At 38.1% G+C, this 14,019-nt stretch overlaps 1 protein-coding gene across 3 annotated transcripts in view; it reads right to left on the bottom strand.

Moving 5' to 3' along the window:
* LOC143031692 (zinc finger BED domain-containing protein 5-like) overlaps positions 1-14,019 on the bottom strand; it is an 83,184-nt gene that overhangs the window by 9,649 nt on the left and 59,516 nt on the right. The window contains exon 1 of one of the 3 annotated variants that reach the window (XM_076195850.1): positions 10,036-10,109. The exons of 1 other annotated variant lie outside the window; for it this stretch is intronic. The gene's annotated coding sequence lies outside the window, so the exon portion shown is untranslated. Of the gene's footprint in view, positions 1-10,035; positions 10,110-14,019 lie in introns of those variants that run through there. One more of the 3 variants, XM_076195851.1, reaches the window with a different exon arrangement.

Below are 14,019 nucleotides of genomic sequence, written 5' to 3'. Positions count from 1 at the left end.
TTCTAGACACATTTCCACCATCAACTCTTCACTACGATTCTTTCCTGGAACTCCACATCTCCCAACCAATCCACTGATTGGACCATTTCCTACCCTAGCATTAAGGTCTCCCAGTACTATTACATTGACATTTCTCCCTAAATCCTCTATGCACTCATTTAAATCTATCCCAAAGGCCTCCCTTTCTTCTACACTCTTCTCACTGCCAGCCCCATATGCACTTACAAAGACCCACATCTCCTTTCCCAGTTTCACCTTCATTCACATTATCCTTGAGGAAACCTCCTTCCACTCCACTACACATTTACCTATCTCTTCACTTACTAGAATAGCCACCCCTTCCCTCCCTCGCCCTCTCTTCACTCCTGATAACCTCCCACTTACACTCCCAAACTTACACTCACCCCTTTTACTCTCATCTGTACCACATCCACACACATTAAAAGACCCAAACCTTAGGGTGCTGGTCCGAAAACTCCCAGACCCTCTTATGCCTTTACTTTTTCTTTTAGGAATGTCCCCTGTGGGGCTACAAGGAGAAGGATGCCTAGTCCCAATCCCCATCCAACTTAATTGGCTACCACTTATTCGATGTGAAGCTAATTTAGTAAGTAGTCAAGATTTGTGGGGGACAGTATCAAAAGCTTTTGCAAAGTCTAGATATATTAAATCTATATTGTTTCTTTTGTCATAATTCGAGATAACTGTGTTGTAGAATTCGAGTAAGTTAGTCACGCAAGAACGTTTCCGTCTGAAACCATGCTGGCTATCATTTATCAAACAGTTACTTTTTAAATGATGTTCGATAGCATCTCCGATGATAGTTTCCTTTATTTTTCCTACGATTGAAGTCAAACTTATAGGCCTCTAGTTATTTGGTTTCTTCTTGTCACCTTTTTTGAATATGGGAGTAATGTTAGCTAGCTTCCATTCTCTTGGGACATCTCCGGATATGATGGATTTCTTGAAAATAATTTCTAATGGAACAACAATCTCATTTTTCATTTCCTTTAAAGGTATCATGTCATAATAAAGTATTACAAAATTCAAATCTTTCCTTCTCTAATGATCAGCAACATAACCAAAATTTTCTTTTTCTTTTCTTTTTATATATTCTATAAATTTTTGTACATTTTTATATAATTTTCATATTTTCTTATATTTTTCAATATGAGTCAAATTCTCGCGTGCATCTTCGCATGCCTAATGTACGATGATCTGATGACGCATCACACTACCCGTGTTATAAAATTTAAAGTCACAGCTGTATTACTCCTCTTTCACTCTGAATATTAAAACCACAGAAAATATGACCAGGCCAGTTCACAGAATTCAGGGGTCACTCAGCTATAGCTACAAAATAAATATAATCAAGATGCTGACACCAGTGTCCTCGTATATGCACTCGCACCTCATGATGTCTTTGTAGGGCCCATTGTATGGAAGAGGCTAATGGACTACATAGTGGTAACCAGGTGATTAGTAAGATCTTGGATGTACATGTTCTTAGGGGAGAGAGTGGCGGAATATCGAATAATATTTTGGTGGAAGGTAAGTTGAGAGTGGAAGATAGATGGAGAAAGAGGAAAAGGACAGAAGGTAAGGAGTTGCTTAGAGTAAACTGCTTAAATGTAAAGGAAAAGGTGAAGGAGTACAAGAAGCTGAGAGAAGAGTGGGAGGAGGTGAAGGATAGGGTAGAGGTAGGAGTGGAGGAGGAATGGGGGCATTTCAAGAAGGGAGTCGCAAGGTGTGCAAAGGTGGTGTGTGGAACAAGGAGGATGGGAGGGAATACAAGGAAGGGTAGTGAGTGGTGGGATGAGGAAGCAAAGTAGGTTACAGATGAGAAAAAAAAAAATGAGCATTCACAAACTAGTTGCAAAATAGGATGAGAGGAAGACATAAGAGGTACAAAGAAAAGTAAAACATAAGATTAAGGAGGTAAAAAGGAAAGAAGATGTAAAATGGGGAAAATCTTAAAAGTAATACAAAGAAGTTTTGGAGGGAAATTATGAGAGGAAGGGAAGGGGAATCAAGTAAAGAAGAAAAGGTAAAAGGTGCAGATGGAGAGATGGTAATGGAAGAGATGGCAGTAAGAGGAAGATGGGCAGAGTATTTTAGGAAGTTGCTAAATGTGGAGGAGGCTAGGGAGGGAACAATGGCTGCAGTGGGAGGCACTAAACAAATGACAGTAATGGATATGGAAAATGGGGGAGAAATAATTAAAGATGATCGGAAAACATTATTAAATGATGATAGCAGGTAAGGCACCTGGGTTAGATGGGTGTCATGCAATGTCTAAAAAAGAAAGGACAGTGATGGTGGACTGACTGGTGAGGTTATTTAAGGTTTGTCTAAAGGAGGATAGAGCACCAGAGGACTGGAGGAGTGCCTGTATAGTTCTACTTTACGAGGGAAAAGGGGACAAATGTGAGTGTAGTAGTTTCAGAGGGATGAGTTTGTTAACCCATTCAACTCCGATGACAAGATGTCTTGTCATTTGGTCAAATAAAACAAAAAATCATAATAAAACCACAAAATGTTTGATGATCAAACAGCACCAGAAAAATATGACGTCGTCAGTCCTCCTCCTCCTCGAGGAGGAGGAGGACTGACGACGTCATATTTTTCTGGTGCTGTTTGATCATCAAACATTTTGTTGTTTTATTATGATTTTTTGTTTTATTTGACCAAATGACAAGACATCTTGTCATCGGAGTTGAATGGGTTAAGTGTAACTGGGATAGGTTATGGGAAGGTTTTGATTGAGAGAATTTGGACAGGCACATACCTACTCCCACCCATTCCACTCCCACCCACCACCCTTTCCTCCTCCCTCTCATCTTAGCTCTTCACATATGATGGGTCATCCCTGTATCCCACCCACTGCTCTTGGTCAGAAGCAATGCAGCAAGACAGCACATCCATAGCAAGGATGCTTCATTTAATCGGCAACTCCCCCCCTCTGTCTCCTCGTGCAAAAAAAGAAAAGATGGGAAGAAATCCCTTCAAGCTGCATCAAAGTATCATTCAAACATAGGCCCCCCCATTCATATCCCATCCTTCCTTGCATCAAAATATAATCTACACACAGATGTTATCCAACCAATACTATCTCCTGCCTTCTCCCTTCCTTGCTTAACAGACATTCCCCTCTTTTTCGCTGCCCCTTTCACCTCATCCTCAGTTGTCCTCTCAAGTTCACTCCCTCCACCTCTGCCTTCCACACTTCTTTTACTAATCTTTCTTTCCATGTGTCCAAACCATCCCAATACTCTTTCATCAGCTCTATTTGCCATCTCCTTTTCCACCTCAGTTCTCACTCCATCCAAGGTTGGTTGGAGTAATATCTACCATACTTCTCTGACATTTCATCTCAAACACATTTAAAAATTTCCTCTCTGCCTTTCTTAAATTCCAAGTCTCTGGCCCATAGAATGCCCTCGGCACAATCACCCCTTCAGTCACACGTGACCCCAAATACCTAAAACTATCCACCTCCTCCTGCTTCTCTCTTTACAGATTTACTTCCAACTCACTGCCATCCTCTCCCCTTGTACATCTCATCACCTTACTGCCAAGTAATGTTGTAACACATTAATAAATACACTAAAAACCCACTGTGTTTACTTCCTGCACCACCTCAACAGTGTACACCAGCGTTTCTCAACCTTTTTACCTTTGTATAACCTTTGAAATAAATTGCATGTCTCAAGGAATCCCTGCAAAAAAAAAAAAAAATATATATATATATATATATATATAGGTAGTTCTCGTTTTGTGCGAGATATGGGTTCCTACAGGCTTCGCACAAACTGAAATCGCACAAAAAAAACATTTTCCCCATAAGAAACAATGGATAATAGGGGGGATGCGGGTTTTGGCCCAAAAAACTTCCATTTTTTGAACGAAAAACACATTTATTTGACTAATAAAGTGAACATGTTCTAAAAATGTATCGTTCTAAACCTATAAGTAACACTAATGTGTAAATAAAGTGTAAATAAAGCACCCATTAACACTCAACACGATGCTCCCTCACTTCTCACAGTCCCTCACAGTCACTCGCCATCTTCGTCTGTGCTGTCCACCTCCTCTGGCACATCCACTTCCACTTCCACTTCCTCTCCTATAGCTTCAGGGTCATCCACTTCCTCTTCCTCTTCTGTCACTGGTTGCACAGGCGGTTTATTGAAAAACTCCAGCATGGTGGTCTGGCGGTTTTTCTTTTGAAATTCAGTCTGCATTTGAGTGTAGCAGAAAAGTGTGTCCATACACTTTCTTGTGATTGTGGTGCTTCGTTCAACATTGGGGTCGTGTTCTTCCAGCATGGCAAAACCTTCTTTTATTTTTCCTAATGCTTCACTGATAACAGTGGCAGTGAGCGTCCGTCCTCCCTCAGCCTTGTCATATCCCTGAAACACACAAATTATCCGAGAATTAAGGTGTGGCCACGCTCCTTTTTCTTAACAAAGAAAACGTATAAGCCAGTCGCTTGCATCACAAACCTAAGTATTTTTAATGTCACTTGTGTACACTTCACAAACCCTGATTAATTAACGGTATTAAATATTTTATTATTTAACACAATCAATAACAATAACAACATAAGAACTGTAGAATAAATAAATAAATATTAAATAAACCAATCTTACCTTAAGGGCTCTGGGGTTCTGAGAGTGATAGATGAGGACAGGCTTCAGCCTGCAGTCCCCCTCAGCGTTGGCCCCCAGCAGCAGCGTCAGGCGGTCCTTGGACGCCTTAAAACCAGGCGCCGTCTTCTCCTCCTGTGCGATGTACGTCCTCGCTGGCATCTTCTTCCAGTAAAGGCCGGTCTCGTCTACATTGAACACTTGCTTGGATGAGTATTGTCCTTCTTCCAGGGTCTTCTTATTAAGCATCTCTGGGAATTTCCTGGCCGATTCTGTGTCTGCTGATGCTGCTTCTCCGGTCATTTTGATGTTATGAAACCTGTGTCTTAGCTTAAATTTTGCAAACCAACCAGAGCTTGCTTGGAAGAATGTAATTGGCCCGACATTTCCTTCAATGTCATTAATGAGGCTTTTAGCTTTTTCCTGAATGATGGCCAAACTAACAGGAACATTGGTCTTACTCTGGTGTTGAATCCAAGTCACCAGCATTTTTTCCATCCTCTCCATGGTCGACAATCTGCTGTAGGCTACCCTCTGCAATGTCCTAGATGAATCTGCTTCCACAGTTGCTCATTTTTGCAGCATTGTCTCTGATGCGCCTCAGTGTGCTTTCCCCCAATCCCGAGGTATAGGATTTGACCAAAGTTTTTTGTCCTTGGTCAAATAAGCTCAAAATTTCCATCTTAGCCAGAGTAAGCAACTTGTGCTGTATTTTCTTAGTTGGAGGGCCACTGCTGGTTCAAGGAGATGAAGGATGTTTTGGGGCCATCTTGACAAACAAGTGAACTGGCTGGACTGGCTGTGATTGTAAACACATGAGAGGGCTGTAAACATTGAACTGGGAGCAGGAGCAGCCGCCTGTTGGCAGGCAGCAGAACCACATATCTGGTGCACTGTTTGAAATGCGGTTGGGGCAAATTGCATCTTAGCGAACAGATCGCACAATTTTAATTAATTATAATATTTTTAATGTCGCATCTTAGCGAATTCGCACAAACAGAACACGCACAAAACGAGAACTACCTGTATATATAATACTGATGACCCACTTTCAGAGAAGAATAAGCGAAGATAAAGAGATCTGTATATTTCGATCACTTACTGTGATCCTCTTCAGCAGATATGAGTTACAAAGTAGAGAACAATGTGTATTTATAATGAAACAGTGAGGTAGCAAGAAGGGACGGGGGCTCAGGTCACATGCCCGGCACGCATGCTCGGATCTTGGTGGCTCAGGTCACATGTCTGGCGTTGCATGGACCTTGGTGATTTTTGTCCACCGCTAATGTAAATGGTAACATTTTATTTATAGCAAAAGAAGAAATACAATCTGGTGACCATTGACCATGGGAAATGTTGTAATTTGGAAAATTGTTTATTAAGGAGGATTCTACTATTTTTCTTCTGAAACTACATTTGGATTTGTAAATTATTTCAGCATCGTCCCAATTTATCCGGTGGTTTTTATTGGCGACGTGCTGAAATACCGCGGAATTTTCCTGTCCGTATTTAACAGAGTTCTTGTGCTCCTTAACCCTGGTAGTGAGATCTCGACCCGTCTGTCCCCAATATACATCATTGCAATCTAAACAAGGTAATTTGTAAACTCCAGGAGTTGTATTACTCTTGGATCTATGATGTATATTGACAACTTTACTGAACAAATTGTTGGGATAATTGAAGATAAAATTTACCTTTTCCTTTGGTAATAAATGAGACAATTCATTAATTGATTTGTTAAAAGGCAATTTTATGCATCTATTATCCCAATTATGTTTCAAGGCAGAATGGGAATCTGTTTTGTGAAAACTAATTTTGGCCTTGCTAAGAGCTTTCTGTAAAAACCACGGCGGGTATCCTAATTTAGTTAGTTGATTTTTTACTGAACTTATTTCCAATTCTAAATACTGGGAGCTACAAATTCTCAAAGCCCGTAAGAATAGGCCTGAAGCTACACTATATTTTATTTTGTCAGGGTGGTGGCTAAAGAAATGTAGGTAGCTCCCTGTGTGTGTGGGCTTCCTATAAACTGTGAAGGACAATGACTCCGCATTTCTTATAATTAATATATCTAGAAAAGGTAATTTGTGATCTAATTCCCATTCCACCTTGAATTTAATGTTGTTCGTTAGGTGATTAAGTTTGTTGTGAAATTCTTGGAATGATCCCCATTCATCGTCTCAAACCGTAAAGATGTCATCGACATATCTGTGCCAAAACATGGTGGGTGGTTTAATTTCCGGTAATAGCACTGATTCAAAATATTCCATATATAAGTTGGCTAGAACTGGTGAGAGATTAGAGCCCATGGAACATCCGAATTTCTGTTTTTAATAAAGATCTTTGAATGAAAAAACATCAGTGTTGACGCAAAGTTTCGTTAAACTTAATATTTTTTCTAGTGGCAGTGGTAGCTGGTTCTGGTATGGTTGTAATTTTTCTTTCAAAAATGGTAGTCCTAGAGTTTTTGAAAGAAAAATTACAACCATACTAGAACCAGCTACCACTGCCACTGGAAAAAAATATTAAGTTTAACGAAACTTTGCATCAACACTAATGTTTTTTCATTCGAAGATCTTCGCTTATTCTTCTCCGAAAGTGGGTCATCAGTATTATTTTACAAATGTGCTACGACATATCTTTGTTGTGATATATATATATCTTTCTCATTTTATTTTCATCGTAATAATAGGTTAGATAGGGTGATGTCTATATTACATTATTACAATAACCAAGAATATGTCATGTGTGTTTAATAATATTTCGTATATGAAATTGAATAAAATATTAAAAGTGCATTAGCTTATCTCACTTGTTCTCGTGGAACCTTTGGGGACCTTTTGTGGAACCTTAGGGTTCCGGGGAACCCTGGTTAAGAAACGCTGATGTACACATTGGACAGCCATGGTGACATTACGCAGCCCCACTATTACCTCAACCCACTCCGCTCTTTCCATTTCTAATTCTGACTTTGGGGATTGGGGAAAGCCGTTAAGCTGGGGAGTAAGGAGCTTTTATGAGAGTAGTAGAGCCTGGAATTGTAGTTTCTTACTATTGCCGCTTTTATTCCAGTATCGCACACATTTTAAAGACCTATTTCTTTTACCATGGAATGGTTGCTAGGTTAGGTTAGGAATTATTGGACTACACAAGTTTTGTGCTCAATATCCGTGCCTGTATGATTCTAGAATTTTACCATACTGCCATTGCTTACTATTTACAGGGCATCCATTGTGGTTACAACTCAATTAAACCCATTCTGCAGTGAAACTATTCTGTCAATAATGCCGTCATTATAATGATTATTATAATCATATGTGAGGCATGAAATAATGACTGAGCATAGTTGAAAGTGGATTAAATTTATTATATTTGATAGAAACCTCCCATACTTAAAAGAATTTAAAACTATACAAAAAGATTAATAGTATACTTAATAACATTATGATCTAACACATATTACATATTAATCATATAACGATGTGAATGTTCAATGTGTGTCAAGGACAAGAATGGCAATTAAAAAGTCTTAAATATATTTCTACTAAGGATGCTATTTCAAATAAGGTTAAATTCTGTGAATAACCCACAGAAAACGTGAAAATACGTAAATGAAATTAGGAAATAGAAAAAATTTAATTGTTGTCCCAAATCCAATGGACATTTTGTATCAAAGGATTACAAAGGCAAAGCATGCCGACAGGAGACCTTTTGATCCATATCTAGGTCGGATGAAAAAAAAAAAAAAAAAAAAAAAAAAAAAAAAAATCATATTAATAATAAATTAAAACTATAACAATGTAAATAACAATTAAAATACATAAATAAATGTATTGGTATAGTTGAATAACAAACAAACAGGTAAATAGTAAATGATAATAAATTGACATATAACTAATAATAAATGAAAATCAGACAGACAAATTATAACAAAACAAAAACAAATAATATAACATAAATTATAATAATTACAGCATCTTACTTAGGTATTTATCTAAATGATTCTTAAAGCTTCGAACTGAACTACATTGCACTACCTGTGCAGGAAGTTTATTCCATTCATTAACTACACGGTTGGCAAAGTTGTTTCTACCTACTTCCAAATTGAATCTATTTCCGGACAGTTTGAGACCATTGTTTCTTGTCTGATTCTCATTCAATGTGAAAATTTGGTCACTTTTGATGTTGTCAATTCCCTTTAAAAACTTAAAGACCTGTATCAAGTCACCTCTGAGTCTACGCTTTTTTAGGGAAAACAGATTCATGTGCTTAAGTCGATTTTCGTATGATTTATTTTTGATATTTGGAATCAGTTTTGTGGCTCGCCGTTGTACTTTTTCCAGTCTGTCAATGTCTTTAATGAGATTCGGTGACCATACAGAAACAGCATATTCCAAATGTGGACGAACTAATGATTTATATAGCTTGTTAATGAGTGATGGACTTTTGAAATCAAAAGATCGCACAATCAATCCCAGAATCTTATTTGCTTTCTCAGAGGCTGAAATACACTGCTTGGATGATTTGAGGTCGTTACTGATAATTACGCCGAGATCTTTTTCACTATCCACTTTTGTTAACGAATTTCCAAATAACTTGTAATCGTACTTGCTGTTATTTTTACCTATGTGCATTACCTTGCATTTACTTGTGTTAAATTTCATTAGCCACTTTTCAGACCATTGCTGTAATTTATCTAAATCTTCTTGAATATCTAATTGGTTTGAGTGATCATTTGCCACTCCGCACAGTTTTGTATCATCAGCAAATTTGGAAACAGTAGATTTTAGTCCATGGTCTATATCATTTATATATACTATGAATAGAAGTGGCCCAAGAACGGAACCCTGAGGAACTCCACTTGCAACACTTTTCCATCCAGAAGTTTTTCCATTTAAAACAACTCTCTGTTTTCGACCTTTCAACCAATTACTAGTCCAACCTAATAGGCTACCACTTTGCATGGAATAAGTGGTAGCCTATTAGGTTGGACTAGTATTCAATCTAAAGGTTTATTTACTACCCCCTGAGCTTTGCATGGAATAAGTGACTTATTCCATGCAAAGCTCAGGGGGTAGTAAATAAACCTTTAGATTGAATACTGTCTTGCTATTAGTAAATAAGAAATGAACAAGTGCCTTTGATAATCAAAACATGCGCAAGTAATATACGAATCTCTATATTTGAATATCTGGTGTTGTCGCAGAGTAACTAATGAAAAAATAACACAATAAAATTAAAAGAAATCAAGGAAGATATACGAGTTATCATATTCAAATATTGCTCATTACACTTATACCACTGAAAAATACTCCCATCTTATGATGTGTTATGTATTTATGTTGTGTATTAATCAAATAAGGAGTCACTAGAAATATTCACTAACCTTACCTAAGTTATTTTGCTAACACAGTACAAAATTTCCCGCCTTGCACTACGATTTGTTTACATGATCCCACGACATAGCAGACTTCTGAAGCGAGAATATGCTAGATATTTGTAGAAATTATGCTAGATAGTCCAAATAATATTAATTTTTTTTTTCATCTTAATTCGTTGGGTTTCTATTAGTTTGATCAATATAATATTCTTTCGAGGTTATTTAATGTATATATCATGCTCCCATCGTCTGCATGCTTGATTGTCGTAGCAGGCGCTAAATATCAACATATCAAAGCTGTAATGTTGATCAATCTTATTTCTTAATATCACGAAAAAAAAAATCAGCTATATCTTTATGTACATACATATACCAAGGCATTTTCCCCCTTCCAAGGGAGGTAGCCAAAAAGGGGAAGGCATAAAAACACTCCCACCCATTTCATCCCTAAATACACTCCACACCCCTCCCACCCTTCCTCTCATCTGAGCACCTCCTGGATGACGGGTCATCCCTGCACCCTGCCCACCGCCCTGGGTCAGAAGCAGTGTCGCAAGACATAGTACATCCACAGCAAGGCCGCTTCATTTAATCGGCGACCCCCCCCCCTCTCCGTCCCCCTTTGCATATAAGGCGAGGACGGGGAGAAATCCCTTCGGGCTGCGTCAAAATTTACTCACACATACTACCCCACCCCCACCCACCCCCGCCCATTCCTCCTCATGCAGTCACAACATCATCCATATACAACCATTCTCCACTCACCTCTGTCTTCCGTCCTCTCCCTTCCTTCCTCAACAGACATTCCCCTCTTCCCCAAAGCCCCCGTCACCCCATCCATCCACCTCATCCTAGGACGGCCCCACATGTTCACTCCCTCCACATCTGCCTTCCATACCTCTTTTACTAGTCTTTCTTCACTCATTCTTTCCATGTGTCCAAACCATCCTAATATTCTTTCATCAACCCTATCTCCCAAATCCTTTTTCACCCCTGTTCTCCTCCTCACCTCCTCATTTCTCACTCTATCCAGCCTAGTAACCCCCACCATACTTCTCAGACACCTCATCTCAAACACATTCAAACTCCTTCTCTCTTCTTCCCTTATGTTCCACGTTTCTGCCCCATACAGTGCTGTTGGCACAATCACTCCTTCATACAGTCTCCTCTTCGCATCCATTCCCAAATGTCTATTCCTCATTACACTCTTTAAACCACCAAGGCATTTACTCGCTTCTCTCAATCTACATTCTACCTCCACCTTCACTCCACCTTTTCCTGCTACACTTGCCTCCCAAGTATCTAAAACTATCCACTTCCTCCAGTCGCTCTCCCTTAATGTTCACTTCCAGATTACTGCCACTTTCACCCCTTGTACATCTCATCACCTTACTTTTACCCACATTTATCTTTAGCTTTCTTCTATCACATACTCTCCCAAACTCTGCCACCAGCTTCCTCAATCCCTCCTCTGACCCTGCCACAAGCGCAGTGTCGTCCGCAAACAACAGCTGGCTCACCTCCCACTTTTCTCCATTTTCTTTAACCATCTCCAATCCCTGACTCACTACCCTAGCATTCACCTCTCGCACCACCCCATCCATGTATAAGTTGAACAGCCAGGGCGACATAACGCATCCTTGACGAAGTCCCACCTTTACTTCAAACCACTCACTCTCTCCATTTCTAATCCTAACACATGCTCTACTACTCTCATAAAAACTCTTGACAGCTCCCAAAAGCTTTCCTCCTATCCCATAAATCTGCATAACCTCCCACAGTGCCTTTCTATCTACCCTATCATAAGCCTTTTCCATAAAAAAGCGAATTTGTAATACTTATGTTTATATTCATTTATGATGCACAACCTACAGTGACATATTGTTATCCACAAAGGCCCAGGTACATATTTCACGTGAGCGAAAAAATACATATTTTGAAATAACAATAACCCATCAATTTCAGATATTAATAACTGACAGAAATAAAACTACTCGAATATCTGGAACAATAAGATTAACTGATAAAGGAAACATATAAATAAATAATTAAACGAATAAATAGAAATAGAAAATTAAATAAATAACAAATTAATAAACAAACAAATAGATAAAAAAAAAAAACGTAATAAAGAGAATGAATTATCATGGGCAACAATATCGACCCAAACGAATTTGATGACGTAAATGCATGGTAATATGAAATAAGAGGAGGAGGAGGAACAGGAAGAGATGAAGAAGAGATGAAGAATAACGAGACGAAAAGGAGATTTAAGGAGGCCATTAGAAAATTATCAGAACTATTTTCTTTATTTTGTTTATTCATATATCTATTTATCAATTTATTTATTAATAAGTAATAAATTTACCGACATATATACATACATACATATATATATATATATATATATATATATATATATACATACATACATACATACATATACATATAATTCAGAGTACCTAACCGACTTGCTCCACCTTTGCAGCAAAGAATAAAAAAAACAAGACCTGATTTCCCACACCACCCTCCTCCTGCAGGCGGATCTTGCAAGTCACTTATCCAGATTTTGTGCGCTCTTACTCTCACTCTCATTCGGTGGGGTTTCCAACCATTGGAACGTTATTCATATTTGAATAGCCGGTTTCTATTTGTTTGTTCATTTATTCACTTATTTACCTTATTTCTGTGTTTATTTACGTTGTTGTTATTTTGATGCATTTATAACTAATAAATCTTATCACAATATACATATATTTTACATAAAAACTCGAATCTTGTAATCTTGAGATCAACAAAACGCGTCGCCGCATTTCCTAAATCGCTTTCGGGACGACACAACATGTAAACATATAAATGTATACATATGTGTACATGTGGGTATATGTCTTTGCCTATTATCATTTGCTTAACTGTAACTTTATGGGCCTAAGATTAACTCGTGATAATCTACGGGAAAAAAGAACCTCAAGATCTGTGACGTCAGAGCAAAGGTCGTGCTTTGGCAAGAAGCGGATGTTGAAATTCGGGAAGAAAATGATACATTTATCCATTAAAACAACTAAGTTATTTGTATAGTATCTCTGCAAATTACACAAATTATAATTTTTAATCGTTTCAGCTTAGAATGGGACATATTGACGAACATTGTCTACAATTTACGAAAATGTCGACGATATTCCGTGATGGCGTATTGTTTACAAAATGACAGTAAAAATAACATCGTCTTCATTTAGCAAATATCATGATCCTATCGCACTTATTCAGACTGTCCTTGCATTTAGGGTATAGGTGACGAAGTCCTGGGTTGAAGCTCAGTTCCTCCTGGAGTCAAGTATTCTTCTTACCTTCACCTTTATCGTCGTCCTTCCATCTTTGACCTCTTCCTCTGCGAGTTCCTCCTCCTGCTCTCACCCTCACCCACCCTCTCTGTCGGATGATGTATCAAATGTCATTATTATTATTGTTATTGTTATTATTATTATTGCTATTTTTATTATTATCATTATTATCATTATTATCATTATTATCATTATTATTATTATTATTATTATTATTATTATTATTATTATTATTATTATTATTATTATTATTATTATTATTATTATTATTATTATTATTATTATTATTATTATTATTATTATTATTATTATCATTATTACACTAAACTAATGTTGGTGTTTTTGTCCATATATCATATAAAGTGTGGTTAGGTTAGGCTTAGATTAATTAGGTTAGTGTTGTGGGTTTAAACTCGGGCCTTGGATCACGTGCTGGACTCGTGATTGACATCTAGTACCCTCCCACATGAGAACTCACACACAACTCCTTGTCCACCAGAGTTAGAGTACCGGTTCGCAGCGCAGTGATGCTAAAATGATTTCAGCCCAGGGTGGAATTCGAACTCGGACCGCTGTAGTAGCGGTTGCGAACGCTACCACTGCTGGCGCGCGCGTGGGGAGCTACGCTCGTAGTGTCCCGTCTCTATAT

The sequence above is a fragment of the Oratosquilla oratoria genome, chromosome 12, assembly GCF_046742065.1.
Source record: "Oratosquilla oratoria isolate Oo_2021 chromosome 12, ASM4674206v1, whole genome shotgun sequence".
NCBI lineage: Eukaryota > Metazoa > Arthropoda > Malacostraca > Stomatopoda > Squillidae > Oratosquilla > Oratosquilla oratoria.
The sequence above is the reverse complement of the archived record's forward strand: the minus strand, read 5'-3'. Positions and strand labels throughout refer to the sequence as shown.